Source organism: Corapipo altera, unplaced genomic scaffold, assembly GCF_003945725.1.
Source record: "Corapipo altera isolate COAL_440 unplaced genomic scaffold, ASM394572v1 61411, whole genome shotgun sequence".
NCBI lineage: Eukaryota > Metazoa > Chordata > Aves > Passeriformes > Pipridae > Corapipo > Corapipo altera.
The window spans coordinates 13,614,466-13,632,525 of record NW_020884875.1 but is presented as its reverse complement, the minus strand read 5'-3'; the positions used below and the strand labels follow the sequence as shown (position 1 = coordinate 13,632,525).

The following is an 18,060-nucleotide window of genomic DNA, read 5'->3' as shown; positions in this document are numbered from 1 at the left end:
AAGCGAGAACAACTGGTCTGACTATTAAAGACTGAAGCAAAGAAGGCACAAAATACCTCAACCTTTTCTTCATCCTTTGGTGCTATGTTTCACTCCACATCCAATAAAGAATGAAGACTTTGCTCAGCCCACTTTTTGGTGTGAATGTATTTACAGAAACATTTTAAATTGTCTTTTGTAGCAGTAGGCAAATTAAGTTCTAGCTGGGCTTTGACCCTTCCAATTTTCTCCCTGCATAACCTCATGACATCCTTGCAGCCCTCCTGAGGGATGCACTTATATGAATGTGTGTGTGTTTGTGTTCATGTATCTAGCCAACCAGGGAGAGATTAGGCTGGAAAACTAGACACATTTTCCCTCTATCATCTGTGACATGTTGACGCTATTTATAACATCATTCTTGGAAATGCTGGGTGGAGAGTATGAAGGTGAATGGAGTACTATATACACTCCTATTTCTTTTTCAGGAAGCTCCATGCTTGATAAACCTTCTTCTAAAGATAGATAAAAGCAGATCTCTGTAACCTAGTTAGGCCATGGGGAAGAGAAGGCATCTTAAATAACTTCTTGCAAACACATTGGTTTTTTAGAAGGAATAGACTGCGGAATTATCTTTGAGATAAAGTGTGAAGCTAAAGTCTCAATGACAAAACTCTAAGACAGAAAATTTAGACAAAAGGATCAAACAATACACGAAGAGGGGGTATTAATTGAAGCAAAAATTGAAGGATCTCTAAACTTATGATTCAAAAAATACATCCAATAGAGGAAAAAGATTAAAAAATTGTTACATCTTGGACAAGTACCTAATAATTATACGATAACTTGACTTTCAGTTTCTAGCTCACTGACTGGAAATATCATACATATATGTACACAATATAGAATCATAGAATCATAAAACATCCTATTTGGAAGGGCCTCACAAGAATCGAGTCCAACTCCTGGCCCTGCACCCCAAGAATCACATGATATGCCTGAAAGTATTGTTCAAACACTTCTTGAACAGACTTAGTGCTGTGACCACTTCTCTGGGGAGCCTGTTCCAGTGCCCAAGCACCCTATAGGTGAAGAACCTTTTTCTAATATCCAACCTAAATCTCCCCTGACAAAACTTCCTGCCAATCCCTCGAGTCCTGTTACTAGTCACCACAGAGAAGAGATCAGTGATTGCCCCTCTTCTTCCCCTCACTAGGAAGCTGTAGACTGCAATAAGGTCTCCCTTCAGGCTTCTCATCTTCAGGGTGAACTAATAAAATGACCTCAGCCACTCTTCATCAGGCTTCCCCCAAGGCCTGTCACCATCTTTATAGACCTCTTTTGGGCACTCTTTAATAGCTTTATATCCTTGTTGTATTGTGGCACCCAAAGCTGCACACCTGTATCTGTGTGTATGCATACATAGCATATATGTTCAATCAGAGAGGACTTTGATCGACTGTTCGTTCTACTGTTTCCTTGTCACCCTAACTCCCTCAAAATAAGGAACAATTAGATCAAAATAAGGAACAGTTAGATCTTGAAAATTTTTGGAGAAAGGCAAGGGAATCACCTGAATACTGAAAAATTCTTCACTTCTTTCCACAAGAAAAAAATACTTTAAAAATAATTTTTAACAAAGTTAAACTCACACAATTTGAACATAAAATATGCTTGTAGACCAAAATCTTTCCTTCCAGGGTCTGTCCCTCAAATATCTGTCAACTTGTGTATCTTATTTTTTCCCAGCAATATGGGTATAAAATTCTTCAAAAGGCATGTAGCAATTGAGAAACAGCTATGTTATTTACTGCTTTTGTTGGATTATTGAAATGCTACCAAAATACACAGAGATGACAGTGAGTTCTGCCTAATTGCTCTCTTGTCTCTTGTCTGCCCATTACTCCCTTCTTCCACAGCCAGTTTTGTGCAGTTTCGTTCTTTCTGGAACACGCAGTTACAGCAGAGGCTGCAGAACTCCTTGAAATTACTAGAAAGAAATAATTTCCTTGTGCTACTAACCTTTCAGTGCTTTCACTGAGCATAGGGGTTGATTTCACTGTCCACAGCTACATGCATCACAGGACTAAGCCTACAAAGGAAAGTGTTTAAACAGTCAGTGACCAGCACAATCTGAGGTGCTATATAATCCAACACAAGAGCATTCCAAAGGAAAGGGGAAGTCTATATATATGGATCACCCTACTGCTTTATTTTCCCCCTTGAATCTGCCAACACCTATAATGTATAAATTAATTCTTTCTTCTTTCATTCTGGCAGCAAAACCTTGCTAATTTGAAGGGAGCTGTGATCTTAACCTTGTCCAGAACTGAATTCTGTAAAAACATGAGTCCTGATGAAACCACAGAAGAGATGATAGATGTGACCACCATGCAAGAAGTAGTTAAGGAACAGAAAGACTAAGATTAGCTCAGTTGGTTAGAGCATAGTGCTAATAACAGCAAGGTTGTGAGTTTGATCTCTGTATGGGCCATTCACTTCGGACTCGGCGTTCCTTGTATGTCTCTTTCAACTCAGAGTATTCTGTGAAATAAGAGGAGAGTCCCTCTTCTTTAAATAATTTCAGTAGAGAACTTCAAAGTTTTTAATAGTTTCCCAATACGTTTTTTCTATCTAACTGTGCAGTAGCTGCTCTCATTTTAATACTCAACAACAAATTAGGAGGGAGGTGGTGAATTTATTTTTTTATTATTATTATTTTATATTTATTATTATTTAAATATTTTTATATTTGAATATCACCTATGGGTCTTCTATAAAGTGCTTGTTTCTTATACAAGCACTTCAAAGTATCCTTCTTTCTACAGAACGTCACATTTAAAATGTAGTGCTATGTAGTGTGATTCTAAACATTGGATGTTCATTAAAAATTCTAGCTTTCATCAATAATATTTCAGCTCCTAGGTTTTGAAAATTTGGTCTGGAAAACTCACTGAGACAGAGTTTTCCATGCTGTATTGTCACTGAAATATAGCACTCCCTCCAAAAAACCTAGCCCTCCAGAGCTTACTAAAAAGTCAATTTCTATAGAAGAGACAAGGATCCTCACAGTTTCTTTCTTTATGTAAAAAACATATATTTGGAAATACACTAGTTTGAAAAATAGAACCAGAAATTATGTCTTCCTGTCCTTTCAAAACAACAAAAGAAATGTGACAGTGAGGTCAGATAGTTGTTGAGGTATTTCCAAAATAAAATATCTATGCAGCAGCTACTAATGTTAACTTCCATGAAGGAGAAAGAGAGTTTAACACAGAATATGAATCACCATTTACTTTCTCATGTTCACTCACTTCTACAGACAAAGGATTTAAAACAGTATGCAAATGCTGCTATTCACTCTACAAGGATTGTTGCAGTGTCCAGCTAATATTCGGTAGTGGAGTCAACAGCAAATTTTCTTTAGACTTCAGTAGAACCAAGATTCTCCTTCCTGTATGAAAATGCCTTCTATCTGTAGATTAATAATGTGTCCAGCTACAACAATGTGAGGTTGTGAAGTTTCTCAAAGTTAAACGCTGCCTATTACTGTTGTGATCTTGCTCTTGGGCAACACAGTTATAAAACCAGGAATGAGGCCAAGGTGAGCAAAAGTGGTATGTACCCTCTGACAAAAGGAAATGGTTTACTTTGTCACAACGTTTGCACTTATATTTGTTCTTTCAGAAGAAGGCGAAACACATGAAAATAGAGGAAGTCTAAAGGTGGCTTAATAGGCTAAAAAGCTTCTCTTAACTGGAAGAGAAGTTCCATGTTTAATTGAATGTGTAGGACTGCAGAACCATGACCCGTAACAGTGCATGTTTGCTCTCCTCTTGAGAACTGAAATATTGGCATCTATAAGGAAAAAAATGAAAAAATGTGTTGGATGTGGGAAGTATTAGCAACAAATTTAACACTACTACATTTCTTGAGCTAAAGTTGAGCAGTTCTTGAGGTTCAGCCTTATTGAACTACCATCTGGGGTTTTCTCAATCACTGTTTTTTGCCAATCATTGTTACGGTGATAATTACCATTATCTTAATAGGTTTAATGGGCTCTCAGTCTGTACTTCCAGATATATTATGCTTTTAAATGTACTCAGTCATACAACTGTTGAACTAAGCACCAAATTACTTACACAGTTTTCTCTCATTTACTATTGATGCAAAACTTGCATCTGTCTCAGGATCTGACAAAGAAACTTTACTATGATGAATTCATTTCACTTCAACAGTGAGAAGGTGCTCTCTGCTCAATGACACACTGCTTTGAGCTATTTGTCAGACTTTGAAAATGCCAAAAAAACCTATATAAATGTGAATATATCCATTAGTGGTAATCAAGTATTTTCATTTAGTACACATCTGATCCCTCCTTACAATTTTCCTTGCTATTTGTCTTCAGTGGCAGTATGAACCCTTCCAGACAGAAGGTAAAAGATTGTGTTCAAACCCATAACAGAACTTCTCTAGAATCAGTGTCAACCCTACTGTCCTATTCTTTAGAGAAGTCCGTGCAAGCTGTATTTTCTATCCATGTTCTCCATGCGTAAATATCCATGTTTCAAGCACACAATTTTGAAAAATTGACTCTATTAACATATACTGAGTGTATGTTAATATGTTCTATCTGAGTATATAAACTGTGTGCATGCTGTATGTAAACTAAATATATGTTAACATACACAAATCAGCCTTGAAGATTTTATGCTATGGTATTTTAAGCTAACCTAAAATACTATTTACATTTTAAATTAAGAGAGTACTTTTTTTGCCTCAATCTGGAGATGGGAGAAGACAAAACTTTGGACTAACTTGTAAGATTAAATATGGTTTTAGGGAAAGTATTCAGAAACAATAACTGCGGATACTGATTATAGAGAGACACAAATGTTGTGGAAGCCTTTAGAAAAACAGGCTTGAGCTGGAAATAACAGTCATTGAGTTTAGTCAAATCTTTTTCTATACCACTTCTACAAACACTTGTTTTCTCACTTTCACATGCATGTAGACCTGGTGTCAAATGAAGTCCATGATTTAACCATTAGCATAACTGTCTACTGACATAAGGCTTCTTGCCCCATGTTTTTGTGAGACAAAAGTCTGCTTAAATGGAGAACACTATCAAGATAAAAGTGTTGTCACATATATCCCTCTTCCCTTTTTGGATTACCATCATTAATAGACTTAGAATTGAAAACAAGTAAACAATTGTTCACAAAAATGACTTGGAATGACTGAAAATGAGAAGTGGACTAGATCAGGTTTTTTCTTCCTACATTAGTATGATAGTACCAAGGAGATCGCTGTCTTTTCACTTCTCCCTGGGAAATTACCTTCATCTGCTGGTATCAGACTTCAAGTTAAAACTTCTTCTTTCCACCAAGAAACGTGGGGGTTTTTTTCTCAGTAAATGCTTGGTAAAGTGATCATCTTTATAATTCTTCTTAGGGCATAATCAGAGCTCATTAAGGTTTGTGGGAAGACTTCTAATGAAGTCTGAAAGTAATTCTTAGAATTTTTTTTGTTATGGGTTCTATTGTCCAATGAGATATGAACCCATCTATGGCATAATCAAATGAAAAAATATTTATATCCTCAGAAGTTAGCAGACGGTAACATTTGCAGACAAGCTTAATGTAAATCATACAATAACACAACAAATAAACTTAATTGATTAAAAAAGAAAACAGATGAAACAAGCAATGAACTTTCAAAGATACCTTATTTATTAAATAATTTTTTCCTTCATTTACTATTTTGGTACCCTTCTTGCTTCATGGTTGAAGTTCTAACACTTCAGATATTCCTTTTGCTCTTAGGGCATCCTATCCAGTGTAGCTGTATTAATATAGTCTGCAAGATGACATCAATACAAAGAAATACAGAAAACCGTGTAATAGGAATAGCCTCCCTGCATTGCCTTTGTTATTCCCAAATTTTAACTTGCACAATTTTTGTTTTATTTTAACTGGGAAATAGAGAAGTTTAGTAAGCATACTCATTTGTCTGCACTGCCTATAGAGTAGATTTTGAAGTCATCTTAGATATGCATGTAACTTGGTTTTGTACTTATTTCAGAGAAAAAAACACTACAAGCACTATCACAGGAATATAGTTATCTTTGTATTCCTTGTAATAGAGCAAATGCTCTAAAATAGTATCAAAATGAATGCACATTCACTTTCCCATAACTTACAGATTATTTTTGTTCTGATAATTATTGAAAGCATTAAATTAGATTTTGATTAGTCTAAATTAGATTAGATTAGACTCTGTTGAAAGTCTGGAGCTGTCCCACTACCCACGCTGCCAGAGATGGGGCACTGTTTGTGGTATCAAATATGTTTATAGAGTAGTTTATGGCATAATTTGCTTTTCAATCATTCATTAATTAGATTTTTAAAAAAAAAGATTGCCAGATGCTATAGTGAGGTAGCTGCAGATGTATTTCTTCTCCCCACTATGAATGCCATGTTGTCAGTTTAGCAAAATGGTTTGCTCTCTCTCTCACTGCTTTTATGTGCACTCTGTCCTTACTTTAGGGAAACCTTTGCTGTTACTCTCACTACTCTTCTGTTGTCTAACAGGACAGAGGATGAAGGTCTCAGAGCAGAATGGCTGGGCTAACCACTGGGGGCCTTACTCTAGGCCTAACTCTAGGGCCTTACTGGCAACGCCTTTAGCAGTACTTCAGCCTCATGGACCTCTCTAGTCATTTCTGGGTATGTACAAAGTGGGTTTTGAGTACAGTTAGGCTCACTACTGTTTTGGTTCTTTATTTCTCTTCTTCTTATCCTCCTTTCTCTTTTTTTTTTCTTTTTTTTCTTCCTCTTTATGAGTTTTCTTAGTTCTTCTCTTATATGTCCTTAGCTCTTCACTTCTGTATTCCATTTGCTGTTCACTCTATTCTGTTTGCTAAAAGGGTCAGCAACACGTAGACAACCTGCATAACGACGTGGATATTAAGTCCACAGGCTCTGAAGTCCTAGCTGTTTATACACAGCCACACCAAACCACAGCTACACATGATGGGAGCCTACAAGGCAGAGCAAACAATCCGATCTAAAAGTATGTCAGGTGACAAAGATTATTTGTCCTCAGCTAAGCACCTCCATCTTCTTGATTTGCTGGTACCATCATGGAATTCAAGGCTGCTTTAGAGTGGGGAGGAAGCGGGAGGGGGAATAGCTGTTCACCAGCAGATCTCTTCCTTTGGGTTCACAGTACAACCCTACCCCATCTCGGCTCACATCAGGGTGGGCTCTGACCCAAACTCTTGTCTTTCTCTGTTCCTTCACAGAAACCTGCTAAGTGTGTCCTGAAACAGAGCAGCTGGTAAGGCACAGGAGGATGTAAAATCATACCTATCAGCTCAGGCTAGCAGTGTAGCTAACTCAAAATCTTGGTCTTGTGAAGAATACAAGGCATAGGACACAGTGTCATGTCAACTTTCCAGCATGGTCTTCAGGTAGGTTCTCAGGTCTGTGGCTCAGTGCTTTCCCGAACCAAAGATGTTGCATTCTGACTTTTTCTTATTCAATGAAGCATGGATGGGGATAAAAGTTATTTAAGATAAAAACACAAAGAACTGTTTCTTGTGAGCTGAGGGACATACAGAGTTAGGTACTGTGTTCTGGGGACATGATATACCTCTCAGTGGTTTGATGGAAATCTTGTACCTCCAAGATTTAGAGAGGAGCCCAGGCACTGACAGCTGCACTGTGCAGGAGATGATATGCCCACATACACTCTTCTCAATCTACCTTTCCCTGAAGCACTTCTATTTTTTTATCTTAAAGTCCTCTGAAACCCATACATACTGTAGATTATTTCACTTATGCCTTGCTTTCCGTCTCCCTACCAACTCTCTGAAGAGCAGACCCTCTCCTGCTGCCATTTGCCCCATCTTTAGAAACCATTATTTTGTCACTGTAAAGATGGATCATTTTTGCTGGTAACGGTTCAACTGGAAAGTCTCTATTAGTTAGGGTTCTTAAATGTATAATTCCTCTCCTTTTCTTTTGTTTCCCCCCCACCATCACAAAAACAGGAAAGCAAAATATATTCATATTCCGAATAGAAATTTGGAGGATAGGCAAGGGTGAACTACTGCCTCAAGAAGGTTGACAGGTGTGTGGCACTGGGCTGCATTTGAAGGTGCTCTTATGTTCATGACAAGAAGAAATTGTATTAGACTAATTACTCCAGACTAATTACACCTGTTTAGAAAATAAAACAGAAAAGAAAGGCTGAGTGCCAAGAGCTGTTCTCTAGGAAACAAGTGCAGGTCTGAGTTTAGAATGAGGATGTACCTAAAGAAATTTCACTCACCCAAACTGGATCCTCACTCGGATCCTCACTCCCTTCTTCTGGAGTTTTAGCACTGCAGAGAAGGGGTTACAAGCCAGAATGAACTGGAAGAAACCTGACACCATAGCCAAGCTATAAATGCAATCACTCAGGATGGTGAAGTGCCTTAAACTTTCAATAAACCTAAAGAAGTGACACCTGGGAGCAGAACAGACCTATCTCTAAAGGCATAGAGTTCGCAGCACTCAAAAAACACGTTTGACCTCTCTCTGCTCCCTGCCCCTTGGCACTTCCACTTTTATCTGTCTAAAGGTCCAGCTCCCTCACAGGGAGGGTCACCCTCACAGGCTTTAGCTAGGACACTCCCTTAAGAGAATAGAGATGTGTGACCAAACTTATCAGGAAGGAGGAGGGAAATGAATCAAAGTCTCCTGTCTTTTACCTGTTATATTTTGCCCTGAATTTGATGTCATCAGTGTACATTGAGTTACATATAAATATTCTTACAGGACTGGGTCCCCAAGAGCATTTGGGCAATGATGTACTGAGTTTTCAGATCATGACCAAAGTTCAGGGCTGACAAGATCAAACTGGCCATGATGGTGACATTTGAAGCACATGTAGTAGCGGAGTTCTAAATGCACAGTTTAACTGGTGCCAGCAGACAGGGTGGAAACATCATTTGATCCTGCTCTGACTAGGAATTGGAATTAATGGTGGATTGGCCAGCTCAGCTGACTATTCAATTAAACAATTCATCATAAGCAACTGACTTAATTCTCTCTCTAGTGTTATCTGTGTTGTACTGAAATAATTATGGAAGATCTATGATATAGTTGAGAACAAGATTTGGTATTTGACAGTTATGAGGTGATGACAATTAGACAGATTTCTTCTTTTTCTTAAATGAATAAGGAATTTTCATGTCATAGGCTGGAACCATGGATGTATCCCTTCCTTTATAAAGTATGTGGAGTCACTTTAATCACTGTTTATAGAAGCCCTCTCATTCCATCCCCATTTCCTGTCTATCACATATTTGCCACTGCAAATTAAAATAGTACGTTTCTGGCACCACAGGATTCCTAGGTATAAAATAATTTTTCCTCTGGAAAATTATCAAATAACATTAATGAATCTTTTCTCACCATATAGGTATTATAACTATTAGGAATGATCTGGTAGTAAAACAGTGATTTTTAATAGAGTGTGGAGTCCTTTAAGGAGAGCTTGGGTATAACCTTTCCACCTACAACGCATAGTCATTAAACACTATAAAGAGAACAGAGAGGTTTTGAGCTGTACAGTGTGTTATTTTGAGAAAAATAACAGAGTTATGCAGAACATCCAAAATTAGAATGATCAAAAAGGCATGCCCTTCCATAACCCTCATGCTGTCCTGCTTGTGCTGTTATTTTGAAAGTAAACCTTCCACTGGCATTCATGACCTTTAAAAAGGAAATGCATTGAGCTTTTCTTCCTCCTGTAGTCCCAGTGTCCTTATCATATATGGAGGCCAGAGAGATGGTCTGTTCTCCTCCTATCTCTTTGTTATCTTAAAGGGTAGCTAAGGGCCACCTTCAACTTGGTTCTTCAATCCAGTCAGCTGCATTGCATTAGCATTTAATTGCATGTACTTCAAAATTGCTTGTTCTGGGTATTGCAGGTACCTCAAAAAAGAACATACCATGTAAAATGTGCACACATGCTTGAGGACGATTGTATGGGAGAGATTTCATAGAAAGTTTCCAAAACACATTAGTTTTTAGTGAAAGTCTAGTTTTTCTTAAACACAGAGGAGTATTATTAGTCCCCAGCACAGAATGGTATTCTTGACTGATCATATGAAACATCTGCAAGGAAGTAATTTAAGATACCTTCCTCTCTGTCTTTGCTCTTTACCTGTGATGCCAAACTAGAATCTTCTCCTTGACTAAACAGCAAAAAAAAAAACCAAAACAAAACAACACTTTCCCTCTCCGATCCCCAAAATGAATCCTGCATATTGCCTTTAATTATTTTCTGATTTCCAGAAAGTTTTAAAAATAAGCATTAGTTTGTTGTCACAACTATAGAAAATCTGAAATTTAAAGCAAATGTTTATCTTGCTTCTGTGATTTTCATCAACTGGAAAACAAATTTCTATGGTAAATACAGGAAAAAATTCTTGAGATTAATTATTTTAAGCTGAAACAGATATAAAATGCCAGTTTTACTGAATTCAATAAACTAGGATATGGCACGGGAATGACAGCTCAAACTTAGCCAAGTGTCATCAGCAGATACTGAAACAGAGACTAGAGCTACAAACAAACAAGAAATTATTTTTTGCCAAAAGGAAAAAAAAAAAAGAAAGAGTGAGAAGAAACTCAATATAGTTTGAAATCTGAGATTCTGAACATTTCCCAAACCAGACTCGTACTAATCCTTCATGGTGGGTGATTACAAAGACTTGAACTGGATATTAACTCAGTTCAGATTTTCATCACAAGTAAAAGGAAACCAAGAAACCCCATCAAACCACTGTGACTCTACACCACGACAACATGAGTAAGAATGGCCAGCCAGCAATATGAAGTAAAGTTTTGTTAAAAAACACCTTATACATTAATATAACTCTCTCTATCAATCCCTTCCCACATCCCCATGACCCCATGCCCAGTCATTCTACACAGGAATTTTTCCCTGGGAAAAAAAGCAAGTATTACATATAAAACCCAGGAAAACTTGATAGAAATTATTGCTGTGTTTTGGGAGGAGTAGCAGGTAAGGCTGTGATCTGGGCAGGGTGACATTACCCACTGAATTCTGTTACAACTTACTCTCCTAATCATATTCAGTGCCTTCCACTGGATGCCTATTCACGTATTTTTAAGTAGCAAACAAATTAGTGAAAATCCCCACTTCAAGTCATTAGAGTAAATCCTGAGTCCCAATCATTTGCCTTCAGAATCCAGTGCTATCTGTGATATCTGGTGATACTCTTTACCTATGGATGAAGTTCAGGTAGGGTTTGCTTTCTGTAGGATATGAAAAAATCAGTTAATGTATTTGGAATCTAAGGTCATTAATTAGTATTTCCATTTTTCTGGCAGAGGAAAGAGGAGTTGGTCAGCACCATTCCTCTGATGTATGTGACAACTTCTGTAGCATCCTGACAAAATGCTGCCTACAAACATACAAAATTATTCTGGAAATCTTGGTGACTTCATATTGTGAGTTCAGCACTATACAGGAAAACTGTTTGATATAACATTCATGCTAGTGTGATTGCCTGCTGTGGTGCTGTGGAAAAAATGTTTTCCTGCACTTTTATAAATGAATGGGTTTAATTTCTGGTGAACTTATGAGCACATTTTTGTCATCTTGCTCTTCTAGGACGTTCACTACAATTTTCTTGAATTCCTATCAAAGGACAATAGTTTTGGACAAATACAGGATGATCTTCATAGCTTCAGAAATCTGCACTAAGGAACTGACCCAGCGTGGGCTGGTGTCTACCAGATGGTTCAAACAATTTCTGGTGTTCCTTAGAAGCTGACAGATGCTCTAAAGACAGGTCATCCCTTCCTTTTCCCCCTCCTGATATGATTTTCATTACATATGTACTCTAAATAATTTTAAGAAAAAGAAGACAGGTAGAAAAATAATATGCTAACTGAAAGTACTGTATGACAGACAGCCCATTTTCAAATAGTGCTTTCAAATCATTTTTACCTGGAGCAAAAGTAGCAAGCTGAAACACTTGATGCTTTAGAAAGCAGCACAGAGAAACAACTAAACCTGAAACGACATTCCAAAATGATCTCCCTGGATATCTTTAGAGTGTGTATAAGTTTGGATTAAATCCAGTGTATTGTGTGGTGGTAAGAGCACATATTCTTTCCAATTTACAAAGTCTTTAGTGGCAGATGCAGCATAGAGCCCTTAACAAAACAGAAGGTCTTTCATCACTGAAAAAAGAGCCCAATAGTTACACTGCAAGCTTAAACAGGGATGACTGAAGTATAAGTGACTTTTGTACAGTCACAAATATCAACAAACTAGTGAAGAGGAAGGCTGGAAGTCATTTTGTCCCTCCCAGCCAAAACACTTGTGGTTTTTCGGAGGGGCTGCTGTCAGAACAAGCTGCTCCCCAAAAAGGGGCAAAATCACATGCTTCCGTCCCTGAGACTAGCTCAGCTGTTAGAGAATGGTGCTAATAACACCAAAGCTGTGGGCTTGATCCCCATATGGGACACTCAGGAGCTGGACTTGAAGATCCTTGCAGATTCCTTCCAACCCAGAATATTCTGTGATTCATTCTGGGATCCCAGAGCCACCACACCTGCTCCTCCATTCTAGGAAGACCACCTTTCAAAGTTCCTAATTGCAGGGAAATTAGATGATTTCTGTTCTTCATCAGGCCTCCAGACAGAGGACTGTGTGGGTAATGCCTGCTTGCTCTGCATTAGTTCTCCTTCTAGCACTGAAAATGCATGACCCTTCTTACAGCCCTGCTTTCAATTTCAAATCAGTTGTACCTGTTGCAAATTCATTAGCAAAAGGGGATATTATCAATGTAGGAGACTCAGTTTACCTTGTAGGTTTTTGTAATTAAATAAATCTTCCAATTCAGTAACATTTATATTTTTCAGTGTCCTCTGAATTCTGATACCACTAATTAGCATATGCAGATGAAAAGTTAGGTGTTTCCAGGTTTAGAGTTTTTAAAGATTGGCAAGGGGAAAATAGGTTTTTTCCTTTAAATCACATGAATTCACGCACACCCACAAAGTAGAAGGAAAAATGTGTCTGCATTTTAGATGTTATAGTAGAGGAGAGAGGGAAGAGAAATTAAAAACAGGGTGTTTCATCCTTCATTCAAATAGTTAATAATAGGGGGGGTGGTTTCTAACATAAAAAGCAGGAAATAAAGAACGAAAGTTTAAAAAAGGGGCAATTATTCACATAATTTCTTCCCATAACCTCCAGAGCAGAAAAATATTTTCTTCTACTATATGATTTCTTACTTTAATTACTACCAGTGACATTAGAAGTTTTTACAGTACATTAAGCATTGTTGGTTTAGAAGGAAAATTATGCATTTTGCTTATCAAGAGCAGAGTAATGCTCAAATAAAACCATTTGTTTTACAAAAGCAAGTCAAAAGGGCATTGAGTTTGGAAGGAACTAAACCGAATATTAAGTAACATTTTTAATTGGATCATTAGCATTTTAGAAGCCAAGCAAGAAGGACTAGTCCCTGCCATATACATAAACAAAAACCAGATATCCAGCATGCAGCTCAATATGTGTTTTAAATAACCGCTGAGTACTAACTTAGGCCTCTTCACTGAATAAAAATCTGAATATCACCCATAAAATGCCATTCTATCCGCAGCAATGGAAAGCTGCAGTCTCTGTTTCAGAATATCAGCTTTTCAGCAGAAAAAAGATAATCCCAAGTAATTTTTTTTCCAGATTTATTTCTTTCTTTTTAAAGGCTTTCCATTATTTGTGTCTCTCTAATTCTTTCTTGTCCAAGATGACATTAATTCCTTTTCAGTGGTCTTCTAGGATGGAAAACTAGAATGAGGAAAACTACTGCACTCAAGAAGAAAACCGCTGTTTGGTTTTAACAGGTGGTCTATTTTTAAAAATAGGTTGGGGTATAAAATTAGTCCATCAAACAAATGAAAAATCTGTAGCAGTCTCACAGCACTTATAAGGTCTGTTTGAAGGAGCAGTTTGTTTCATTGCATGAGTTGCTACTGAGGAACGTACATTAGTGCTTGAAAGCTATGGCTCATTTTTTGCCAATTAATAAGGTGTTTCCTTACACAGTGTTACCTGATTAGTGTCCTTAAACCACAGCCATAGAAAAACCCTATTACCTTATGCAGTCTTTACGGCTTTTATTTCTCATGGTGCTGTTCTGCTGATGTGCCTAGCAGAATGAAGTTATTCATCCAGATAGACATTTTTCTGCATCATTGTGTCCTTGCAATTTCAAAGATTAGAAACAACTTAAGCATTCTCTGGGGTAATCCATACTCTTCTGCCTCTGTATTTTAGGCTTATCTTGTGTTGCTATCATGATTCATCCCCTTGTGCTTCTCCCATTCTAAATCCTGTATATCTGTTTGTCGCTACTAGAAACAGCACTTTAAAGACATGACACTATGTTTATCTGTGAGATGCACATCATGGCTTTCAGATCACCAGTATCTGCTCTGCATCCAGATAGTCTGAAAGCAAGGTTCTTATTGATGAGCTTGTTTAAAAACAAACAAACCAACAACAAATTCCCAAAACCAACTAAAAATGAAAAAACTTACCACAACGCCAAACCTCACTAAGATTCAAAGATTCAAATTAACTCCTGGTCAAAATCTCTACATTAAAGATGCCAAAATGTTATTAGGAATGCAACTCAGTGCTACTGTTCTGCATCCAAAACTCCCATTTTCAATAGTATTCACCATTAAAGAAGCTGGTCCTAAACATAAAAAGCAACTGACATTTACATAAAGACTTCTCTCAGCTTCTGTGCTGTTTGAATTAGATATGTTACCTTCAGATTCCCACAGGCTACAACCTGTTTCTGTAACAACTTTGCCATTACTGTTGTGGTTTTATTTTTCTCTTTCAAAAAAAAAAGGAAAATTCCTCTACATTTTATTTCATTATACTTGAGAGCAAATCAAATGGAAATAACAGCTTTAAATAATGTTCTGGGAAAATACATACATTGAGAGACTATATTTATGCTATATACATAAATATAGCATATGTATTTATGCTATATTTATTTTTATATATATATAAATATGACTCTTAGCAATAGAAGCAATAACACTTCAAGAAAAATAAACACAGTCTCTCTCTTTTTGGTTTTGGTTGTTGTGCCAATATTTTTTATAATGTTGAGGTGAATAATTGAAAATTCATTTCACAAATATTTAATTTGTGCCGTAAGACAGTAGCAGATCTGTACTCCAACCAGACTCAGATTATACCTTTCTCTGCTTGCAAGTATCTCAGCAATGTGGGATAAGGATAACAGGTCAGCAAAAGAATCATCTTCTTGATACCTCAAGAAAGATATTAGTTCTGTTATAAATTCCTGCTACACTGAATCATGTTAGAGCCCTCCCAGCAATAAATTACACAAAGTGAAAACAAATAAACTGCAAAAGTGTATCATTTGAAGGAAAAATAAAGCCAAGAGGTAAAATCTAAGAATGAAATTCAAAATTCAAGCTCTACTTTTTGCTGTCAAATTACTAAGCATTCCTTTAAAAATGTTTTTTCTCTGTGCTCATTATTGAGGACTGGGTTTTAAAATAGTATGTACTGCTTTTGGTCACCTACTATGATTTTGAACACATGTGTTCTTATTTATATATTTCTGACAATGTCTGAGAGAAAGAATTTTTTGTATACATGTCCTAAATCAATAATACATTAATGTTTATCATCTTCAGAAACAAAGTCTGTACCTAAAGGCTGTGGCTGGCTCTTACCTATATGACAAACCAGACTTCTGAACTAACCAGACCAAAACCTACAAATGATTGCAATCCAGAGTAACACTCTGCAGTCTGAGCAAAATACCACTACAAATGTAGAGCTTATGGGGTTTTTTTGTGTTTGGAAGACTCTTCTACTTCTCATTTAAAGCAAAAAGTGGTATTCCAGGTGTTTAACATGTAACTGTCAAAATAGATGTCCAAATAATTTACTAAATTTGGGTCAGTATATAGTCACAAAAAAATAAACCCAGATATCCCAATCAAAAAATGTGGCAAGTGGTTTTCACAGCAACGCCTGGCATACACTTTCTATTAGCAGAGGATTCTTTGTGGGTTAAATATAATGAAAAAAACTAATAACTGGTGCCAAACTAAATGGAGCTGCAACATTAAGCTAAGAAGTTCAAGAAACAAGCTATTTTAATCTCCTTTGGCAGAACCCATCAGCTGCTCCCAAAGCAAACGGAATCTACAACTTACCCAGAAACTGGGCTGAATTTGTGGTAGATCATTCCTTCCTATGAAAAAACTTGCACAAAGATGCCAGATAGAGTGGGGCAGAAAGTCCTTTCCACTAGTTGGTTCAGTGAGGGGTGGGAGCAGAAGGCTGTCGCAGGGCGGAAGTGCAGCCCAGGTACCCTGGTGGGAGCAGGAGCTGGAGAGGGGCAGCTAGAGCTGCCTGCTGGCTCTCTGCCCTATCTGCTCACCATTTGTAGCCTCTCTGTCTGGGCATTCTGCAGAGGACCCTGCACTTCAGAGAGATGCAACTTGAAGAAATAATGAATCATAAGATGAATAACTCTCCTTCTGCAAAGAAATGGACACCTGTCCCAATTCTTCCCCCACCTCTGCATTCTGCTTCTATAAAAGTGTGCAGGAGGGATTTTTCTCTTCCAATATTTGAAACATACCCTTGCATTCAATCACTCATTTCACATGACAGTTCTGATCATTGTGATACATTAATGACCAACATGAAAAATGCTATTGGTGTCTATAACAATGCAAATAACAGATAAACAATTGAGTCCATCCTATTACTGATGCAGGTAATTAGCCTCACTGTTGTTATATACTACACAACATCAACTTTTTGTTTTCTTTTTTTCCACAAGAGAATCAGGAACTTTTTTTAACACCTCTTAAATGTTACTGTTTCTGGACTAATCATATACATAGATAAGTAGAGAAAAACATGTGTAATCCTAAACACAATACAGTTAGAAGGAAAAAAACCCAATGGCCCTGGTAATTCTTCTCCTGATATAGCACAGGTTGGTGGGTTAGAGCAAACTTCAGTAGGTAAATTAAATACATTGATTTGCCTGTGACACAGCTCCTCTCTATATTTCAGCAATGGCCCAGTGACTCTTGCTGAAACTGCACTGATAAAGTTAGTGAAGCGCGTAACAAGTTTCTGGTAGGACATATATATGCGAAATTCACAGCAGATTATGCTTTGTTTCTAGCCCTACTGGGAAATTCTTTCGTATCAGCATAGGTTAAACCATATGGTATTAGCACCAGTATCTAAAAACCAGACTATAGGTATTTATAGCATAAATAGACTGCTGTCAATGCATATGATTATTATCTGATTAGTGCCTTTTCTTAATACAAAAACATATATATATTGTACTTCTAAAAAGTTAACCATAAAAGAATTTTACTTAACTTACCAATTGTTGAAGCTGGAAGGAGTCTTGCCCTAAACTCTACCTGCTCTCAAGTTTGTAATATCTGTGTCTTTCTCCCTCTTTCTCCCTCCCCCCGTGCAGAGATTGCAGTAAACTTAGAAAATTAGCAGGGACAATGTTTCAAATGACTTAAGAAAGAGAACAGGAACAATCATTTCGTTCTCTTTTTTTCAGATGAGTACAGTACCTTCAGAAAGAAGGAAGGAAGGGAGGGGAGAGGAAGTCAACAACCCTTTGCTTTCCTGCAAAAAAATAAGGAAACAGCAGATAGCAATCTCGTTTTCTCTCAAACAAAATGTTTGGAAAAATAAATACGTCCAATCCAAAAGGAATTCCTCAAGTGTTATATCTGCGTTATTGGCTTCATAAAACCTTCTTTACGGCCCATTATGTGCAACTACATGAAATGAATTTCCAAAATAGTGGGTAGGAATAAGACAACCATCTCTTATGCAGAACAATTAACCATAAGCTTGCACAGATAATGAAGGTTTTTACTCTGGAGAAAAATGGGCTGTAGATGAATACACAGATCTTGTTTCCATGGTGAT

General features: G+C 37.2%; 1 protein-coding gene across 4 annotated transcripts in view; it reads right to left on the bottom strand.

Moving 5' to 3' along the window:
- ZNF366 (zinc finger protein 366) overlaps window positions 1–17,622 on the bottom strand; it is a 35,241-nt gene extending 17,619 nt beyond the window's left edge. Inside the window, exons 1-2 of one of the 4 annotated variants that reach the window (XM_027634947.1) lie at window positions 17,492–17,622; window positions 2,002–2,071 (exon numbers count right to left, since the gene is read on the bottom strand). The gene's annotated coding sequence lies outside the window, so the exon portion shown is untranslated. Of the gene's footprint in view, window positions 1–2,001; window positions 2,072–16,292; window positions 16,407–17,491 lie in introns of those variants that run through there. The other 3 variants (XM_027634948.1, XM_027634949.1, XM_027634950.1) reach the window with 3 other exon arrangements.
- Window positions 17,623–18,060: the final 438 nt, after the last annotated feature.